At 43.0% G+C, this 20,652-nt stretch overlaps 1 protein-coding gene across 13 annotated transcripts in view; it reads left to right on the forward strand.

Annotated features, from left to right (window-relative positions):
* FOXP1 (forkhead box P1) overlaps window positions 1–20,652 on the forward strand; it is a 606,995-nt gene that overhangs the window by 263,398 nt on the left and 322,945 nt on the right. For 11 of the 13 annotated variants that reach the window (XM_084764905.1, XM_084764900.1, XM_084764899.1 and 8 more), the window contains one exon: window positions 8,716–8,809. The exons of 1 other annotated variant lie outside the window; for it this stretch is intronic. The gene's annotated coding sequence lies outside the window, so the exon portion shown is untranslated. Of the gene's footprint in view, window positions 1–2,612; window positions 2,764–8,715; window positions 8,810–20,652 lie in introns of those variants that run through there. One more of the 13 variants, XM_084764912.1, reaches the window with a different exon arrangement.

Consider the following 20,652-nt stretch of genomic DNA (forward strand, 5'->3'; position numbering starts at 1 on the left):
AAACCCATAGTTTAGTCCTTGTCGAATTCACCTAAGTCTGAGGCGACCCCTTCCCTTAATGAAGCCGTTGTAGGCATCATATCCGATCTGTTCTTGAAATGTTTCAGTAAGTCTGTCTTACAACCTTAAGAAGATAATCGGCAGACTTAGAAGGTCCCCATCTGGACTGTGGAGTTCTTTCACTGTAAGATGTTTTGCCTTTTTGAGATAGCTCTCGCGTTTCTTCATCTGTTCAGCCCAGAGAAGTGCATATGAAAAGTCAGTGACTCCAGATCCATCTGTTGTTATTATTTTCCGCTGATAATTGGCTTGAACAATGAAAAGCCTGTGTCTGGAGCCTTTGAAACTGTACACCCTGTTTATTTTCTGGAGCTCTAGCTGCCATGCCTCCCCCGACCCTCCCCCTCCGCTCTCTCTCTAGGTTGCAGCAAGTGGAGCTTGTGTGAGGATGACATCTTTGACTCTGTACATCAGTACATGTCACTCAGCCTGCAGAGCTTGCATATGGATTTCTGTCCCAATCCCTGTCTGTGTCGTTGGCTCCTGTGTCTGAGAGCCTTCCAGAAATAAGCTTAGGCTGAGCCACTATGCAGGGATCTCTTACCTGGGTTGTCGTCTTTATTTCACCGTCCTCATTAAAATATTAATTTAGAGTACAGTATCTAATACCTATGGAATCAGATGCTACCTATAATTGTACCATATATTCAGTGTCATCCAGGTTCACACAGTACAGCTCGTTAATACTGGATCCCGCCATCCACGCGTCCATTAGCTTCCTCAGTGTGCTATGGACGAGCTAGCAAGTATGCCGTATAATGACCCACTCGAGCTGCCAAAGTAGTTGTTAGAAACAACACTGGGCTGAAGGGCTTCTTCACAGTGATAGATCGATTATATTTTTGTTCTGTCTCATTTGCATCAAGGATAGACCACTCCTACCTGTGGGGATGAGTCGCTTTGGAAGGTCACTTCAAGTGACAGTAGTGAACAGAACAGGGGGCTTTGGTGTCTACAGGGCCCATGGTTTTGTTCTTTGGGGTGTTTGGAGCCCTTTTAAATTCTGTTTTATTTTTTCTCCAGTAGCTGCCATTGTCTATGTTAAAAGCAGGGTTTTCCTTTTAATATTTTTTTAAAACATTCTTTTCTTTTAAGCATCCTTAGTTTTTGCAGCAAATGATGTGATGACCTCCTCCCTCTGTGGGTAGTGCTTTCTCCTGAGGCTGGGAAGGACCCATGTTCTATTCTGTGAGTCTGAATTGGTCCCCCACAGTTCTGTGTGGCTACGAATCGAGTAATTGAACACAAGTCTTTCTTATGTGTCATTTGAAATCATATAATACTCTAAACTTGATTAAGAAGTGACTGGCAGCCGGCAAGATGGCTCAGTGGGTAAATATGTCTTCTCCAAGCGTCATGACGTGAGTTCAACTCCAGCCAGGAAAGAACCATACAAGTTCTTAGGGTTCTCTCTGACCTCTCTCAGATCTGTGCAAGTGTGTGCACATAAAATAAATGTGAAAAAAAATGTGTGGGCCCTCATTATCAAAATATGGAATTAGAATTCCACCTTTAATTTGTAATTTGAAAACTGAAAAACAAAATAGAAAAAAAAATAATGATTAAATTACTAAGATCAACAAGTTGCTGGAAGCAGAGGGGAAGAGGCCAGAAGTCTATGCGAAAAGCAGCAGGCCGTGCTGGCCTTAGTATGTTTTTTTTTTTCCTCTTGCTAAATCCCTGGGTTCTACAGACAAATTACATTGAGGTATGACATATTTTTCTGCAGAAATGGAGAAAATTGTTGACTGTAATTACATTGTTTAATTGAAGTGATAAGTGGCTGAGGCCACTCACTTAAAAGCATCCTTTCTAATATCTGGGTAATGTTTTTAAATGAGCGGTCATGCATTGGTGACATTTGAAAGGCAGGCATTTGGGGTGTATTTTTGGAAAGCTCCCATTATTTTCCTTAAATGATTAGTGAGCTAAAGGATATAGTTAAGTGATATTCTGCACATGTGTGTTTATTTGTATTCTCTTTAGATACACATAAGTATCATATATGAGACTCTATCCTGTGATATATGCATATGTATGTATATGCCTCTTTATTTATGTGTATTTTATAAATATATACAAAATATGCCTTGAGGGCTGTATAATGTAACTGAAGACTGAAACTAAACCTTAAGCTTCTTAAAAACCCTCCTTGATCATGGGAGATTGAAATACAGCCCGCAGCAGAACGCCACAGAAGTGTTATGCTCTGGCTTGTTTTGGAAGTAACTGGACATCCAAGCCCTAGTCCGCCCCCCAATGCTGTCCCCCAGGAGTGAATTCTTAATTGCTGGTGAATATAATTAATTTCAATTGTTATCATAGAAGCATCGCTTTCGAAGGTGGATCTCCTAGTTTAGTGGTGTCCCCTGGAACAGGCAGTGTCTCTTGTCAGGGGCTGGATAGGTAGAAGGCACAGCGGGCGCCTGATTGAGCCAGTTGTTCATTTGCTGAGTGTTTGTGTTTATGCAAAGGGGCCTCTTCCTGCATATTTAATCTAGAGTAAGGCACTGGCTTTGTTGTGTTTAGCCCACATACCTTCAGTCCTTCCTCACACTGCCGCCAGCCTGGGGAGCCCTGAGAGCCTGCAGAACTTGGCTTCCCACTGCTGTAGTTTCTCCCTTACAAACTCGTGAACTTTGTTCAGTCTTGTGAGAGACCTGCCTCTCCTGCCCTAGAGCCCTGCTGCCACACCATGAATGGGTAAGTGTGTGCCAAGCCAAGCTGATACTTTTGTTTCATTTAGCAGATGTCGAGAGGGCACTTTGCTGCCCTTCTGAGTGCTTAAGAAAGCTGTCCTGGTTCCTGGGTTGTTGTCACTTGCTGGGTGCGTTTTAAAAAGACCAGTACAGGTGTCTCTTCGGAAATGCTTTTGAATTTTGAACTGGTAGTTTGAGGCTCTTGGGGACAGGAAGGAATTAAAAAAAAGGAGGAGAGGGCGAGCACAGCTTGACTCTTCTTGACAGGATCCTAGCAAATCCTGTTTTGTAACTATCCGGCAGCTAGAGCTGCCGTTGTCTGGCAAAGAGGCTTCAAACAGTGTGCAGGGCTGAACTGCAGGAAAGCGGCAAACCCCAGCTACTGTACTGTGTTTATGGGGCCAGGGTCCTCCCTGAAGGTCTGTGCTGGGATCCGAGGGCTTTTCTTCTCTGGAAATCGAATCGTCTCTTCCTTGATATTAATAGCACACACGAGATGTTGGCATTGATACTAGGGAGGCAGTGGAGAGGGGAGGAAATCTGATCTTGCTTGGGGGGGAAAATGACAGCCCCTTGGCTCTCTGGTAGTGGGGACATCTATGCAGGCTCAGTCAGTCTGCATAATGGCACCCTGGCTTATGTGTTTGTCCTAGGAATTCTAATCTTGGACTGTTTGTTTGACTATCTGGGCTCCGGCTCTTCTTTGTGTTCCCGTACTGTCTTTAGAAGGCAGTGCGTTGAGGGGCTAGTGCAGCCGCTTTTCTTTTTAAGTGAATTAGAAAACGACTCAGCAGTGGCTGCACTTGGATTACTCTGGGCGATTTGGGGCTATTCCACTTTCTTCTCAGGGCAGAATGTTTATCATTTCAGTTCAAGTTGTCAAAACAGATGAGGGGACCCGTCCAAGGTTCATGTCCCGTGCGAAGTGATTGTGGGCTGCAGGAATTGGGTCTCAGAGAATGCCTATTTGCTCCCACTTGAGTGTTGCCTCAGTCTGAGTAACCCCTTCCAACAGAAGAGTGTGCTGTTCCCCCGTAGGTTGGAAACTGGGAGAATTGAAATAAAATCCCATCAACCTTATTAAAATATGCGAGGGCTTGGGTCTTCTTGGGTACCAATCAGTCTAGAGACTTAGAAGCATTTATTAGCAGTGGGGCTGCTGAAGGTTTTTAATGATAAAATTACAAATATTCTAGCTAATTGTAAGTATATGACTTTTATACTCATTTTTTTTAAAGAGGAAAAATACTTTTTTTTTTTTAAAAGAGGGGAAAGAAGCAAAGCCGTCAGGGCGCCTTCTGTGATTAGCACTATTGTATTCTTAAATTTTGATTGATAGAGATAATAGTTTTCACGTAAAAATACAGACAGGTACTTTAACTTTCCATGACAATAGCTATTTGCATTTCTTTTATCTTTTTGTTTAACATTTGTGGGGGTTGGGATGGATTTGATTATTAACTCTTATTGCACACTGAAGGCGAATCTAAAACAAAGGCTTTGTTAGCGCTTCAAAGGCAAAACAGCAAATATTGTTTTTGGTTTTCAACGTGTACAGGCTGTTAAAGGATACCTATAAAATATTTTCACATGACCGTGACCAGGGTTTTACTTGAGTGGAAGGTAAAAGAGAATTGAGTTCTCCAAAGGAGACAGGCCCATGGTTGTAGTTTTCCTGTGAGGTGTGTGTGTGTGTGTGTGTGCCAGCCTGGAGTGATTTCTTGGGCAATTCTTTGGGTTGCCTGTACCACCACATGGTTGCAGGGTTGTGTAGGGTTTTCAAGTTTTGCCTGCCGGAACAGATCTCCAAAGTTAGACTCTGTGATGTATCCCAGCAGGAGAGAAAGGGCAGTAAAATGTTGCTCCCAGGGGCAGCAGTGGGGTTGGACAGCCATGTAGTGGTACACAGTTGGTCATTTCTTTGATAGAGACCAGTAAAGGAAATGCAGCCTTTATAAACCAACGGCCATGGGTGTGTCTTAGGCCAGCCCTGGCTGCAGATGCCTGCACAGTGCAGTTTATTTCCTGAGTCCTTGCTTCCTCCTTCCCCTTCTCATTCTCCAGTCTGTTAGTCCCTGACCCTTCTCTCCCACCCCAGGTTTTCTTTGTCTTTCTGCCTGTGTTAAATCTGACTCAGTAGTTGAAGCTGCAGAGAGCATAGGGCAAAGCTCTCGGGTGGTTTCTGAGTGGATTTTCTTAAGTGCAGAAAATAAAATGGCCCTTGTGTTCCACCAGCCAAACATGAGCTGATAGCCTTCTGTTTTCTAAGAAATCATTGGAAAATAAGACAGGAAAGCCAAAATGAGTTGAGATTGATGACTTAAAGAGGCAGTACTCCCTTGGAAACTGGCCCATTTGGACCTATTTTCTCAAGTAAAGTCTGTGAGAGTGTGGAAGTTTGAGGCATGATCAGGAAAATACAGGTTGTGTACTGGTCCCTTGCACCTGCCCAGATGCCCCTTTGTCATGAACATTGGATAGCTTGGCTCACCTCATGTCCCTGGCAAGGCTGGCACACAGTGGCTTATCCACCAGCCTGTGGTGGACAGAGGCTTGGGATCGGTGTCAGTTTGTGGTAATTGCAAAATGTAGCATTCGTGGTGGTGGTGGTAATCATTTATTGTCGCTGCTGTGAAAGGAAAAGGGGGAACTACTTTGAATGAGAAAAGTAGAAAGTAGCTCTTCCTTAGCAGCCTGCAGAGCGGGATCTCATGGTCACATTAACCAGTGCTTCAGTTCCCAGGAGCTCATGCCAGTTAGTGGCTGCATTACATGTTTCACAGATCCAGTGAGGGACAAAGCTCAGTGCTGCCTGGATGTAGGATGGCAGACACAGGGCACTGTGCAGGGAACTTCTGGTTCAGGAGGGCGGGTGGGGGCAATGGTGGGTGGGGGCGAGCAGAGGAAGAGGAAGCATTTAAGATGTTGGGTTTCTAACCCAACAGATGGCAAGTTACTTGTGAGGGCTCTGTGGTCACCTTGTAACTCCAGCTAAATAACACATGCTTGTAGCAAAGACAACTTGGAACATTCTAGATCATAGGGTCTTTACTGTGAAAGAAAATTCTAGGAAGGCAAGTAATCAGTTTCTGTTGACCATATGCCTGGCTCACTCTTAATACCAAAAGTCACTAGGAAAGTTTTTACGAAGAGAGAAAAGGAAAGCGGAATGGCATCTGTGTGATGGCAGCGTTTTTAAACAAGGAGGTGGGAGGCGTGGAGGGGGATGTCCTTCTTCTACAGTGTGTGTGTGTGTGTGTGTGTGTGTGTGTGTGTGTGTGTGTGTGTGTGGTGTGCTGCCAGTAGTCAGAGAGGTAAATAGTTGATTGGTTTGATCAATACCCAGTTTTTAGATATCAAAGTTTTAAGCTTTGCGAAAAAGCAAATTGTATATTTTTCTTCAGAGTTGTTGACTTCTGATTCCCCCAAAGCATGTAATGGCACCAGCCAGCGAGGGCCTCGGTTCCAGCCCCTTATTTTCGTGTCTTCCATATTGATACGTTTCATTTAATTCCACATGATGGCAAACAGCTGTTGAACTGTTAATCTTTCTGCAGTAAAACTCAGAAAATATCATTTCAGATGACTTTGCTAATGGATACCTTTATCCAAAAAGTAAAATCAACAGAAATAAATTAATGAGTGGTCAGATGAGCATGGGCATTAAAATTTATGGAATGCATTTTACATCTTACTGACTATACTGGATGCATAAGTGAAAATCAAATGTAGCCAGTTTTCAGCTGTTTACATCCATATATAGTAGAATGTCAGTTTTCTAATTGTACTGTTACTCTTTTTGAATTTACTTCTAGAGGAAAAATACACTTACATTTTGAGGGTCAACCAGTGTCTGTTTTTTCCTCCATTCACTTATGAACTATTCTTTTTAGGCTGCTGGCTGAGTGGACAAACAGACTTCACACTTACCTGAAATTGTTTCTCGGGTTCAGATACAACACAAGAGATAGATAACTTTATTCAAAGTAGGCCTTTCAGCAGTTTTCTTTGGAAATTAAATTTTAATGAGGTCCAGTTGTTTGCCAGGCCTATATGATAGCAAATCTCATCTGCATTGCAAAGTCTAATACTATAGGCCCTTCTGCCAAACATGCAAAAATAGACCCAGCTCAATAGATAAACATATAAATTAGTTTAAAGCACATGCATTGAAGAAAGTATCCAGGAAAAAGGAGAGAGAAAGGGGCCTTCTTGCTTTGAATTGAGCGGGGTCTGCCAAAGTTCACTCACTTTATATTTCAGATTTGACTAATGGTGGACATGTAGCTGGGTGGTCAAGTACTTGCCTAGCATGTGAGGGACTTTGTCCCTAGGACTGCAAATAATAATATAATTTTTAAAGTTTTTTCTTTCTTTCTTTCTTTCTTTCTTTCTTTCTTTCTTTCTTTCTTTCTTTCTTTCTTTCTTTCTTTCTACCTTTCTACCTTTCTACCTTTCTTTCTACCTTTCTTGTGCAGGAGTTGCTGTGTGCCTTGAGTGGGACGGGGTACTTCAGAGGTTTTTCTGGCCCGCCTTGAACACTTGGTGGCCATGGCTCTTTCTTACCACTGTTCTCTATGAAACAAGAAGACAACCCTGAGGACACACATCAGCAGGAAGGCACACAGTTTTCATTTTCAATTTGAATTGTTTTGTCTAAAAACAAAAACAAAAACAAAAAAGTTCGGGGGCAGGTTACAGGGCAGTCATTTTAAACCCTCATGCTTGGGGTTTTCCCCCACCCAAAAGGTAAAGATTTATGGTGAAAACCTCCAATTTCCTCTTACAGTAAACATGAGAATTCTGGTTTTGCTCAGAGCCCGCATCTTTTTTTTTTTTTCTTTTTTTTTTTCCAGTCGGTGTGGCAAGAATCTGCATACCCCTTGATTGTGAAAATGGCAGAGGTTGGCTTGAACGTGCCACTTCCTAGCCCCAGTGAAGACTTTGCCTTTCCCGTTCAGGGCTGACAGCAGAGTGGGCAGGAGGGGTATATTCCATCCCGCTTTGTTCTGGGCAGGAAGCGAGAGGCTGTCAGCATGTTAGAAAACCGATGGGGCTTCAGCAGCTCGCAGTTCTAGCGTTTGGTCAGCAGAGGTGGGATGACCCTTACATCCCCTCACTCTTAAAATAACCTCAATTAATAAACTGATGTTTGTCTTTTCACTTGGGCTGTACAGAGATTCCAGTTACGTGGACAGGAGAAGCCAGGGTCTAACATGTCTTAAAGGCACATGAGTTCTTTCTGTTCAAGGGAGTATGCAGATGCGGAGGAGATGTGGGCTGAAATGTGTTCCTGCTTCCTTTGTGTTTTAGGAAGCTTGATTTCACTTGTTTATTTCATCTGACGCTAATCGTTTTTATCTAATGTAGTGCATCTGGTAAAGGTAGATGCTAACTGCCGAGTATTCTGTGAGCAGCTTTCATCAGCAATTAACCCCCTTGTCCCTCCCCAAATAGATAATGGTGCCTTAAAAAAATTACTTTGAAAGGCTCAGAATGACAGAAACATCATGTCTGCAAGTGCAAGCTAACTTTCAAAGAGGAAAAAAAAAAATAAGCCCCATGCTTTAATGAAATTAGAAATGTTGTAGGTATGAAGAAAACATACACATTCAAATAGCAGTCTGGTTTCCAAAGACAGAGGCCTGTGAGTCATGTGTTATTCCACTCAAAAATGAATTAATAGACGGCGAGATGAGAAAGACTTCACGCAAGAAGTCAGAAGTGTTTCTTCTTGACTTTCCCGGTCCCTGTTGCGTTTATGGGCTTGAAGATAATGGAGGTCCCAGCCTTGCTTCTGTGAACTGAAAACTTTGATCTCGAGGATGCACAATTAAACTCCTTATCTTTTTGCTTGTGTGAATGCTGGACATTTATTTATTGTGAGACTTTTCCTTGTCATTCAGATTGTGATGTGTTGTGGTTTTTATTTTTTATTTTTTTGTTTTGTTCTCAGGGTGAGAAGTGACCTTTTGAGGTGACTATAACTGAAGATTGAATTACAGAAGCCAAAAAACCCCAAAAAACAAAAAAACCCAAAAACCCAAAAGGTAAAAAAAAAAATCATATATAAATGCTGGACTTGTATCTAAAACCATTCCAAGCTTTGGGCACTGGGATATAGTCATTTGCTCTTCTGTATGTTATATGCGTGTTGATGTACACATGCATATAAAGCTGTGTAAATGTATATGTGTGTCATGTTGGCAGAAGTCCTGGAAGGTTTCCCTTAAGGAATAGCCCATCAATGTGCTTTATTTCCTCCAAGTAATATCATGCTTTCTCCACTTTGCTGAAGCTGAACATTGATTCCACTCAAAAATGAATTAATAGGTGGTGAGACAAGAAAGAGTTTACGTAAGAAGTCTAAAGTATGTTTTTTTTTTTTTTTTCCTGGTCCTTGTTGTATCTATGGTCTTGACAATAGATGGTGGAGATCCTGGCCTTGCTTCTTGTGAACTGAAAAATTTTGCTTGTATGTTTTGTGGACTTAAATCGAGAAAGGAATATTCACATCGTCAAAGTGGTGATTCATAAAAGTAACTTGCCTCAGACATGAGTAACATGTGTCAGGGCTCTGTGCCAAAGTGGTGGCATCCTACTGATGCTCATCTGCTCGTCTCGTCACCTTCTTTCAGGAATTAATAGGCAGGCACCCTAGCGACAGGCCACATTGATGTCACTCCTTAGCAGCGTGGGGCACAGTCCTGAATGTCAGCACTATGCTGTCTTGTTTCCTTGACCTTGCTTGGAAAGAGAATGAATACTTGATTTTAAAATTAGAAGTTTTCAGAGAGCCTAGTGTGGCTTGAAGAATGAAGGCCAAGTTTCACTTTCCGAAATTCACGCTTTGAGGAGGCAGATGAAACACTCCGATTAAGTGGTCATAGACGCCTGGTGTTTGCTTGGATTCAGGGCCATCTCAGAGCCAAAGCCCGTGACCTTCCTGTTGCAGGCCCTTTGCATGTATGTTTAAAGTTTAATAGTTTATGCTTAGGTGCTTGTTTATTTTATTTATTTATTAAGTTTTGATACAAGTGCATATCATTTTAGTGCAGCTTTTCCTTGCTCCTTTATGCTCCTTTTCAACTTGAACTGAAGTGGCCTTTCTATCTCATGTTTTAGTCTGGCCCTTTAGTAGTTCCATTTGATTTAACAGGTTTGTGTCCATTTAACAGTGAGCTGCTTTGTGGCGGCATTACTGAATCCTGTCTTTTCTCAGCTTTGTCATAATGTTTAACATGTTTGTAAGACTCAGTTTTTTTTTTTTAAAGAGCCTCACTAATACGAAGATTATTTGATCAGTTTTGTCTTTAATCTCATGCTGGGGGTTAGGCTCTAGAGTGCACCTGGAGGGAAAAGCCTTGTTTCTGGTGTATGTGACGTGGACCCAGCAATTCAGACTTGCCTAGTTTCCTTATCTCTTTTCTTTTGGGAAACACCAGATTAGTGCACAGAGGTGTCTTGTGCCATCTCAGATGTTCCAGTATGGAAGAGAGTGACCGGCGTGTGTGGAATTGTCACCCACAGCAGGCTGTGCTAAAGGAAGGGCGTCCTTGCCCGAGACCGGCTTGGAGGCTCTGTGCCAAGTGCTGTCTTAAGTAATGTTTCCTGCTTGGGGTCACCCAGACCTCTGTCACAGCAGCTATGCCTTGTACTCTAAATGCCGTGTCTGGTGTGTTTCGCCTCCAGAATAGATAGCCCTTCATCCAGGGTGTTCCTTGGGTGCTTAACTCTTCCGATTGTTGTTAGAGACATGGGAAAAGCTGCAGAGACACAGGAAAAGCTGCAAATTAAGATTCAACAAAGCTAACAGGGAAGTCAGAAGAAAATTTGTTGGTGGGGCATGGTGGCACACACCTTTAATGCCAGCACTCTAGTGACAGAGGCAATCAAATTTCTGTGAGTTCAAGGCCAGCCAGGGCGAGCCCATCTTAAAAAAAGTGGGTGGGGTGGGAGGAGCATTGAAGCCTGGGGGTATGGCTCGTTGTGCAGTGTTTGCCCGGCATTCCTGCAGTCCTAGGTTCAAATACCAGTAGATCTAACAAACAAACCAAAACAGATAAAAACAAAACAAAAACTTGACTTTGAGATGTGCCTTATGCGCATCATGTCAAATAAGAGCTTCATCTGTGGCTTTTCAGTGCCCTGTAAGCGTGAATGATTTTTTAATATGTTTTCATATCTGCTGATGTCCTTCAAACCTTAAAGTGTCACAGTGTGCATGGGACACATGGAACTCTGCAGGATAGTTGTTGCTGCCAGTCAGGGCTAATGAAAATATCTCTTGGCGGCTTGTTTGGATCCAGGTAAAGAACATATTCTGCTGTGTCCTTCGCCAGCCTGTAAATAAGCCCCTCTTGTAGAGAACCTTCTAGAGCCTGGGTGTACAAATTTCTGCTTGTATGTAACCTCCATTTTTATTCTCAATAAACATTTTTTAAATTTGACATTCTTTGGTCCTACAGTATCCCCTCCGTCTTTGTTTTGACCCTAAGTTTACCTTTAGATCAATCGGGTCAAAGATCTGTCAAAGACAAACTTGTGTGTGTGTTTATGTGTACATGTGTGCGTGTGTGTGTGTGTGTGTGTGTGTGTGTGTGTGTGTGTGTGTGTGTGTCCTGTGCAGTAGGAGAAAGAAGTTCAGCTAATAACCTGCAGCAAAGACATAGAATGAGTAGAGTGCTTGGTATTTTTTCCTGAGGGCGAGCCACAACAGGAAGGCATAGCAGTCATGTACCCATTATTTTCAGACAAGAAGGAGGTGGGTTTCTGATATTTGGGGCTTCTTGTAAATACCAAGTCTCAAGTTTGAATCCGAGAATCACTAGCAGTCAGTATTGGTGATCAGTGTGCCCACTGGCCACCATGAGGACAGCTGACGGTACACACAGATGTTGTCAGGCTAAGTCAGAGAGGCAGATGAAGCCATTTTTTCAAATTGAAATTCAAAGGAGAACTATAAATAACCATCGCCGTATTTCTGAGTGTATAATATCTGCTTCCAGGCAGATCCGAGTGCTGTATTTATAAAATGGGTCTAGGGGGCTAGAGAGAGTCTCAGAGGTTAAGAGTACTGGCTGCTCTTCCAGTGGACCTGGGTTTGATTCCTAACACCCACATGGCAGCTTACAACCATCTGTATCCCCAGTCCTGGGCCATCTGATACCGTCTTCCAGCCTCTATGAGCACCGGGCACACATGTAATGTACAGAAACACATACAGGCAAAACATCCATATTATAAAAAAATAATAAAATTTTAAAATTGTTAATAAAATAAAGTGGGTCTGGTTCCTGAAATTGCTGTGATGCCATTAGCAATTATTACAATCCCTGCCTTACAGCAGTGAAGTGATCCAATAGATGCTGAGCAGAGTATCATCAACATAAAAAGAAGCAAGAGCATGGCTCTGGTCACAGTGATCCATGTCATCATACTGTGGCAGCTGCAGCCTGGTGGCTTCGTGCAGGATAATGTGGTGTTCTCTGCATCATTGACAGTCGCCCAGAAGCATTTTGTGTAAGGCTCAACCCAATTTTTAAAATTTACCATTTTGTTATTTTGTTCTGAATGGGTGTGAATATGTGTATTAGATGTGTTCGCGTATGTCTGTCCTGCTTCTGAGTGCTTGTTTGCAGGTCTGGTGTGAAGCTGGGGTGCTTTCCTCAGTCCCTCTCCACCTTATTTTCTGAGACAGCGTCTCTCACTGAACCTCGAGCTTACCAGTTAGACTAGACTGTGTGGCCCGGGAACCTCTGTGTGGTCCTCCTCCGGGTGCCCCCGATGTTCTGGGATTACAGGCATATACCACCACGCCCAGATTATTGTCTTCAAATGTTAAACGTCCCAAGCTTCACGGCTTATGTGGCGGTGCAGCTTCTTTTTAAATGATCAACTTATTTGTGAGAAAGTTAATTTTTTTTTCCAAAGAAAGTACGATTACAGTAATTTTTTTCTCCCGCCTCAATTTGGGCTTCTCTTTTTCCCTGATATTAAATGAAGGTGCTACAGTGCACATTCACAGTTTGCATTCATTGTGCCTTGCGTAGTATGGATGATTTCTTAGTTAAAGATTTAAAATGCTTTGAGCTAATTGAAGTGTATTAGTTCTTTTAAAATTATGTATTTGTGTGATCTGAGCATTTCCTTAGCAGCAGAACACTTCTGAGGTGCTCCATTCAAATGATCTTGGGGGTTATTTTTGTTTCAATTGTCACTTTATTGCAAGATGGCATAATTCCTTACAAATTTAAACTGTAACTTCGTAATTTTAGTTGGGCAATAGGTTGCTACAAATTGCTTCTGCAAATACCCAACAACTCCAAATGCAGAGTAAGCATCAGGAATACCTGGCTGCCCAGCATTGGATGGCTAAGCATGATGGTGCAGGCCTGTCATGCTAGCACTGGATAGGTAGAGACAGGAAGTTCAGGGCCAACTTGCTTTACATAACAAGTTTGAGACCAGCAGGGGATACACAAGACCTTGATTTAAAAAAAAAAAAAATGGAAGGGAAAGAACAATCAGAATTTAAATTAAATTGTGTTCCTATTAACTCATGAGCACACTGTGAAGACAGTGTGACAAAGTCTGCACTGCGGCGTAGTTAGCTAACCGCACCCACACATGACGAACGAGCTCCCTGAGCTAGCCGTTGGATCACTCTTTGTCTAAATCAGCACATACCCATGTCTGGGTTATAGTGAGCAGGCTCAGTCTATACTGCTGCAGTTAGTGTTTGGAATCAAGTAGTTACTGACTTCTGTCATGTAACAATCCAGCTAGTTGAGTTTGGCCAGGCCGGACCTTTATGTCCTCCTCTCTGTGCCCCAGGGGCTCTCTCCTAATCTGTGCAGCTAAAGCTAAGTTGTTGCCACAACATGGAGAAGCCCAAAGTACTCCATTTTCTTTTTGAAGTTTGAAGACTGCTCTTATGACACCTCTTGACATGTAATTGGTGAGATATGGACAGGCTCTGTGAAGTTGCAAGGGCTGCTGGGATTTTCTTTTTTTTTCATGAAAAGAAGCTGAAAAGGACCGGGGAACAAATAAGAGGTCATACCATCCATAACTTCTTTATGGAGTGAATCACTCCAGTCCAACCCAACCCAACCCTTCCTTCTTTCTTTCTTTCCTTTTTTCCTTCCTTCCTTCCTTCCTTCCTCTCATTCATTTATTTATATAGATGTAGCTGTGCACACACATTATTAATCTTTAGCACAGATCTTTATTAATGGCTCTTTGCTGTACAGTCCCTGTCCTCATAGGAGTTGTATTCTGAGGGAAGACAGACTCCAATGTTAATAATGACTGTTAGAAAGGTTAACTATGGATGCTGTTTGAAAGTGACCCAGAACAAGGAGCGGAAGGTACCCAGTGATGTGTTTCAGCCCCATACAGAAGCAGGGAGGCTGTAAACCTGCATTCTTATGCTTTCCACAATAGTGTTGTAGTGAATTATTAGGTGGCTTAGTGTTTGGTTTTCAGATTTCTTGCATTTATAACAAGCACATGACTTGGTTCACTTTTTTACAGTGCACTTACCGTGCATGGGCTGTGGGTGTTCAGACGGTGTGCTACCTACCACCTTATGTCACTCAGCATTTCATCAACCAAGAAGGACGTCTTTGGATTGAGTAGCAGCCATTTATTTGCTCTTCTGCCCTCTGCCCAACCTGCTGCTTTGATTCTTCCTTCTGCCCTGAAAGCTTTGCTTGCTTTAAGTAGGAATGGAATCATAGTCTATGCTGCTACTTGGATACTAATGTCTTCCTGCTAGTTTAATCCTGTTTGGGATTGGCCAGGGCATATAGTTTTAAACTGACTTTCTAAGTCCAGTAGAGAGGTGGCCTGCAGTGTTCCTAGTGGAGATAGTCTGGTGGAAAATTAGGTTTTGTACTGTGGATGTTTTTATATTTTTGTGGAACAGACAAGGTCTTTCAGCAATTCACTTCAAAATTATATTCTTGATCTTCCAACTTGTCTACTTTTTTTTTTTTTTTTTGCCCGTCCTGGAACTTGCTATGTGGTCCAGGCTGTCCTTTAACTTATGATTCTCCTGCCTCTGTCTCCTTCAGCAAATTCTACTGGCAGTGAGGTGCGGGCCACCAAAACCCACTCAGTTGCTCTAAAACACTGTTGCCGGGACCCTAAACTAACATCCTGTGTAAACAGGAGCTACCTCTTCTTTTGTTAAAGAAACATATTTGAAATACATTGATTTTTTTTTTTTTTAAGAGAAATGTGCTTAGTAGAATTGGTTTTCCGTGGAGACTATTTGTTCAAATGGACTTAAAAGCATATTTCATTGTAAAGACAGTATTTGTAGCACTATTTATGTGGCTGTATTTTACATAGTGAATAGTGAAGAGCAGAAGGAAGGTGTGGCTGGACAGGTGACTCCGGGTTCAGAGCACTTGCTGTGCTTTTAGAGGACCAGGGTTCAGTTCCCAGCACCCACACAGCAGCTCACACATCTACCTGTAATTCCAGCTCTAGGGGATCCAACATTCTCTTCTGGCCTCTTTTTGCCTTCGGTGCACAAACATACATGCGGCCAAAACAACCATATACCTTGTTCGTACTCTCCCCAGGCTCTCCGTAGTGCCGTGACCTCAGAAGCCAGGCAGAGCCCTTCCTTCACACGTTAGCGCTTGTCCGGATGACTTCTGCGCAGGGCTCTGGGGTTTGCGGTATCTTTTAAAAAGACTTCTGATGGTTGAGACTTTATAACTATGAAATGAAATTTAATCATTTGCTTGTTCTCTGCCCCCGGTGTCAACTATTACACTTCTGAGGCCTTTACACGAAGGGTCGAAGGGTGATGGTGGAAAATAAATGGGGGGGGGAACAAACCTTCTTAGTTTTTCTTGTCTGCTCAAACCCAGTCTTTTTGAAGTGTGGAATTCCTGCAGCTTCCCCCTTGAATTTTGTGTATTAGTCCATATGTAACATATAATTAAAGGTAATTACATGTTTTGTTAATTACCTGACAGTGTGATAAGTTACATAAAATTACTCTTAATTAAAAAAGCAAACTGGCATCACCGGGTGGACAGATTATTTCCGTCCATTGATTCATAGGGTACTTGGGAGTAGCCCTTTTTACCTGCCAGTTCTCCATTTACTGAGAGTGCCAGGCAGCCCTGGAGGTCAGAGGAAGTGTCCTGAGATTCGCTCATCACAAATTGTGCAACTTGGAAGTTGAGATCAGTGATTTTCAGAGTAGGAGTTGGGACCAATTTTTAAATTAGGCAATCTTTTTAGGGGGTTGTACTCAAAATGGTGGTGGTGTGGTGTGTGTGTGTGTGTGTGTGTGTGTGTGTGTGTGTGTGTATGAGAGTGCACATGTGCATGTCTCTCTCTGTGTCTATATATGTCTACCTGTCTGTGTGTGTGTGCATGTCTGTGTCTGTGTGTGTACATACATATCAGATGAATGTGTATGTTCATGTATGTGAGTACAGGCACTGGCCCTTGCCTTCCACTTTGTTTTAGACAAGCTCCCAGGTGTCCTCTCGTTCTTCTGTGTATCCCATCTGGCCATAAGAGTCCTGGGATTACAGGTTCATGCATCTGCCTTTACATATGTTCTCGGGATCCGAACTCAGATCCTCATGCTTGCCTGGGAATCACTTTACCCATTGAGCCATCTCTTTATCCCTCAAGTCTGTTTTTAAGTGAATGTGCACACAGCAGCAGCATTTTCTAAAGTATTCCTCACATTACAAATGTATACTATGAGGCTTTTAAAGCTTAGGCTCTGTAATGTAAATTAATCCAACCTGGAAGTTACATTGATTCATTTGCTTGTCTGGTCACCACATCTTCATTAAATGTCTGCTATGTGCCAGGCATTGTGCTCGGACCTCCCCAGTCCAGTATGAAAGCCACTATTCCAATTGTGGTTGTTGAACACTTGTCTAATGGTTAACCAGAATTTATATGTCGTGTGAGTATAGATCCATAAAGTATTTCAAAACTTTCATATTGAAAAAGTATGACCAATTTGCGTGCTTTTCATTATTGATGGCATATTGAAGTAGTCAGTTTGGATGCACTGGCCTCAATAAAATGATTAAATTTTGCTTCAACTGTGTTTTTACTTAGAGTAAATAGTATTAATCCAGTGACATATATGGTAAGACTTGGTGTTTCGCTGGACAGCAGTGATGGTGATCGTGGGGACACGAGTAGCTGCTACCGAGTCCTCTGCCCATTGCTCTGGGGAGTGCAGATGGGCAGGCAGACATTATGAGAGCGCGCTGATAAAAGTGTGGTGATGCCAGGGAAGTCTCGCTGTGGAACAGGCACATTTGAGCATGCCTGTGAGAGATGTCCTGCTGGTAGCAGCAACCAAGAGGGTAATGGAGTATAAGGTCAAGGAAAAACATGGCTTATAGTATTTTTAGAAAAATGGGTCCTTAGAAGGGCATGCTTTAAGTGTATCGCTATAAAACCTGACTTGAAAATAGCCTGAGGGTGTGGGAGGCTGTTTCAGAGGGTATCTGTGAATCCCACTGAGACACAGTGAAGACTGGGTGATTTAGACTGCTTGTGGCCATAGGGGCTGGTGAGACCCCATCGCCACTGGAGTGTATTTAAGGTAAGCTGAAGACTTTTCTAGTGGCGAGATGGTATTTTGTCAGAGGTGACTCAAAGGCTTTCCTCCTGCGTGATGGGGTATTACGAAGAGAATTCACTGATGGGATGTTCTGTAGGAAGGCAGGGAGAGGAAGCAGGTTAAAGGCTGGAGTTTTCACTCCAAGCTATTTCTAGAAGGATGGACCTGCCATTGGCTGAAATAGGAGGCCAGTGAGCTGGCACAGTGTGGGTGGGGAAGGGAGGGGCAGAGAGTGTGGTGGTGAACATCGGGGCTTGTAGCTACTGCTTCTCACTCAGATGAGATCCCCCTGAGCCTTTGGATATGTAGTTCCAAAAATATTCTAGCGAGGGGCTCTCAATTCAGGATTTACAAGAATACAAGAGATAATACAAGACACGAAACTTCATGCACTCACTAAGGGGGTGCTGCTTAGACACAGACAAGAAAGGCTCGGAGCCTGTGTTTGAAAGCTACCATTGTTGAAAAGTTTACCAAGGACACTGAGGAATTAACATGGGAGGAAGGGCTCGGAGAATAGCTCGTTCAGTAAAGTGCTTGTCACACGTGCATGAGAACCTGAGGTAGATCCTCAGACCCATGGAGAAAGCCAGGCACAGTGACATGTGTTTGTAATTCCAGCACTGGGCGCGGGGGGAGACATAGACATGACGTCTGGGGTTTGCTAGCCAGCCACTGTAGCCCACTCAGCCAAGAGACTCTGCCTCAGAAAGCAAAGTGGGCAGTACCCTAGGAACAACAGCAGAGCCTGTCCTCTGGTCTCCACATGCATGCACACACATACATATATCTGCACTTATGAACACACACACACACACACACACACACACACACACACACACACATACACATATGCAGGCATACACACATGCGAAATGCTGAGATTGTAGTGAAAGTGAAATGCCTTGAGGTGTCAGCAATACCACACAGTTTTAAGGGCTCAAAGAGATGGTAACAAACCTGACCATTATGTTTTTATATTATTTTCTTTTTGTTGTTGTTTGTTTGTTTGTTTTTTGAGACAGAGTTTCTCTACATAGCCAGATGTCCAGGACTTGCTTTGTAAACCAGACTGGCCTCGAACTCATGATCATATGCCTGCCTCTGTTTCCCTGAGTGCTGTGATTAAAGGTGCGTGCCACCACGCCTGGCTAGTTATTTCCTTAAAGATAGTAAAACATATTTGAGTTTTAATTCCATGATTTGTTCTAGCTTTACCTAATGACTAGTTATATGGGCTTGCGGGTTAGATAGAAAATGTCCTCACGGCCTCATGGACTAAGTGTTCTGATTCCCAGCTAGTTGTATTGGGGAATGACTTAACCTGATGGGCATTTTTTGAAGTGGAGTCTGGATGGAGGAAGAAAGACACTGGGCGTTTTTTTCTGGTCTCTTACTCATTGCTGCCCGCTCATCATAACGTGAAGAAGTTCCTCAACTATATGCTTCTGCCACCACAGTATTCTGCCTTGTATCAGGCCAGAAGCGACAGAACCAGCCGACCACGGGCGGAATCCTCTGAGACAGGGAGCCCAGATACCTTTCTCTTCCTTTCACCTCTTTCCCTCAGGCATTTTGTCACAGCAAGGAAAAGCTGGCTCAGATGGTTACAATAGTTTTCCTTAGTATCTTGCCACTCTTCTCTTTATTAGGGTCACATGTTTGTCCCCAACACTTGCAACCTCACTCCTGTGACATCTCTGCCATAGCCAGTGATGAGAGACGAACCACAGAATCCTACGTTTTCTGGCCTTTTCCAAACGCCCTTTAATTTAGTGTTGTGGAGAACAGGGCTACATGTGGGTCCCTGTTAAGAGTGATCTGTTTCAGTACTCTGAGGTGCACTGTAGCTTGGTGTGGCTTACCTTCTCTCTAGATTAGTAAGGAACTAGCGTGAACTCGAGCCACAAGCTAGTGTGTCGCCCTTAGCTTTTACTAATATGGGTAGTCTTTGATGGGTGCACCTGCCTTTCAAGCTAACTACGCACATCAAAGGTCTCTCTTACTCAAAAGCCATGAAATTCAGTTCCTGATTCCAAGGCAGCCTCTCATCCTCAAACACGTAGGGAATGGGTGGCAAATAGGAAAAATGTCCTGCATAGGTGTGCTGGAGGACTGACGGCCATTAAAGGGATATTGAGTGAAGGAGGAAGAGTCCATCTTTGTGGGTGATTCTGAATAATATGCTTATTTTTTATTATATTTTAACATTAGTAAGATAATTATAAGAGCAAAAAAAGGAGGGTGGGGTGAAAAGTATCCCTGCAACTTCACCTAAACAGTTTGTCGCTTGTTTTTGCTGTGGAAGTCTGTTCACATGCATTTGTGTTCTGTACTCTGTTTCCCAGCTTTCATCTCTAACCTGTTGGGAGTGCCCCAACCCCCATACCTTACAGGGTTGCCATGGTGAGTGCCCTTGCTAAGTACTCTCCTGCTGCTCCACTGGGCTTTTAGTCACAGCCCTTCCAGTTCATTGTGAATGCTGGTGGTGTTCAAGTTAGTTTTTTGCAACTCTTTTATATTTGTTTAAACATATAAAATTGTTTTCTGTTTCTTTAAACAAGCTTTACAACACACTCTTGAGTGGTTTAAGGTCTATTCTTAACCCTCTATGTTATTTTGTCTTTCTCCCAGCAAACATCCCAGCGATAGTTACTTTCACTTTGTAGCTTTCCAAGGCTCCAGCTCCTTCCTCCTGATCTTTCTTGGACCTTTCCCATGCCTAATACCTTACTTCCTCTTCTCACTCCTCCTCCCCTGGCTGGCCGGAAGTCCAGCCCTATTCTCTCTCCTGCTCAGCAATTGGCTGCTTTATTGGCATACCACAGGAACAATTGGGGAGCAGAGTTTATACAACATTTAGACAAGAAATCAGAATTTAAACTACACAATAACCATATGCCAGCATGTTGTCTCTATGTGGAATGTGGGACAGAATACAATTAGTTTTAAAAGGTTGTAGAGGTCCGTTGAGATGGCTTGGGTAGTAATGATGCTTGCTAACAAGCTTGAGGACCTGAGTTCAATCCCTAGGAGCTACAGTGGTGGAAGAAGAGAGCTAACTCCAGTAAGGTGTCCTAAGACCTCTGTGCTCATACTGTGGCATGTGTGCTTTTCATCCCCTACTGGATAAATTTAAAACAGGGGGGAGGGAGGGGAGTTGACATTTTACATCTCCTGTTAGTTTCTCTTCTTTGAAGAGAAATTCATTTCATGCATGTCACACCATTCCATGGGACCAACCACATGGGTTTTGCATATAGTGTA

This window comes from Acomys minous (genome assembly GCF_964271855.1).
Source record: "Acomys minous genome assembly, chromosome: 17".
Classification (NCBI taxonomy): Eukaryota; Metazoa; Chordata; class Mammalia; order Rodentia; family Muridae; genus Acomys; species Acomys minous.